Here is a 1,226-nt window from a genome sequence, read left to right as displayed (position 1 = left end):
AATAAAAGACAGTTGTTATAGATGCCATGCAATGGGATTGAAACTGGAACCGTGTTGCTGGAAAGCAAAATTCTCACCACACAGCCACGCCTACAAATAACTTTCCCTATTTTCCTCTACTTTTTCGTTTCTCCCTTTTTTTTTTTCTTTTGGCAGTGATATTATCGTTCTTATTTTATGCCTGATTGAACATCTTAAATAATTGTAAATATATGTGAAACTATTTCGTTTTTGGATTTGGTTTGCAAGATTTCTTATGTGATTTCGTGTGTTGAAGCTTATTATGTTGTGTCTGGGGAAATTTTACCGGTGAGTGTGTTAAATTTTAAGGCACAAAAAGAAAATGATTCTCCCCAGACACAACAGAATATGTGAAACTAATTTGCAACAAATGTGTTCACTCTGTTTGCTATAAAGTGAAGTCAGGGCTATGTGCCTTACGAGTGACGTTTATGGCGTAAAAAGATTGTGACATGTGGCAGCCAGCAAGCTGTACGAAGTCAATGCTTTCTTTCTTTCACTCGGTTTACGAATCTTAAATCACGCAAATTTTAACCGTTTAGATTCATATTACATTTCCAAAAGTAATTCTTATTTATCTACATTGTTTTGCATTAATCATGTGTTATCTCATAGCTTCGAAATTCCGATGGTTTAATTGTGTATTTTTAGAATGACATTGTAGGATAGGCGTGAGAGTCTGGATGCGGCCAGTTTGAACATAAAACAGGTAGTATATTAAGGCTGGATATGGCTGGTTTAAGTGCTGAAGGGTCAAAGCAGCACTAACCAAATTATATATTATTTGAAGGATTGTTACGAGCACTTTTAACCACTAATTAAAACGAATAAATCCCGGTTGCTTTGACTGGCGCTGATTTATATATGAGCGATGTGCGAGCACATGGCTTAGTAGTTAGGGTGTTGCACTCACAATCGTGACATCGTGGTTTCAGTTCTTGGACTGGGTGGTGCGTTGTGGTGCATTGTGTTCTTGAGCAAAACTCTTCATCTTCTGTTGCTTTGCTATCATTTTAACACCTGAGGTATGGGTGTGTATATATATATATATATATATATATATATATATATCCGTCCAACCCATGCCAGCATGGACAACGGACGTTAAATGATGATGATACCTGCATGTACTATTTTATATATATATACATATATATATATATACGCACACACACACACACACACAACTACATATATATACACAC

The sequence above is a fragment of the Octopus bimaculoides genome, chromosome 26 (assembly GCF_001194135.2).
Source record: "Octopus bimaculoides isolate UCB-OBI-ISO-001 chromosome 26, ASM119413v2, whole genome shotgun sequence".
NCBI lineage: Eukaryota > Metazoa > Mollusca > Cephalopoda > Octopoda > Octopodidae > Octopus > Octopus bimaculoides.
Note: the sequence above shows the minus strand (reverse complement) of the source record.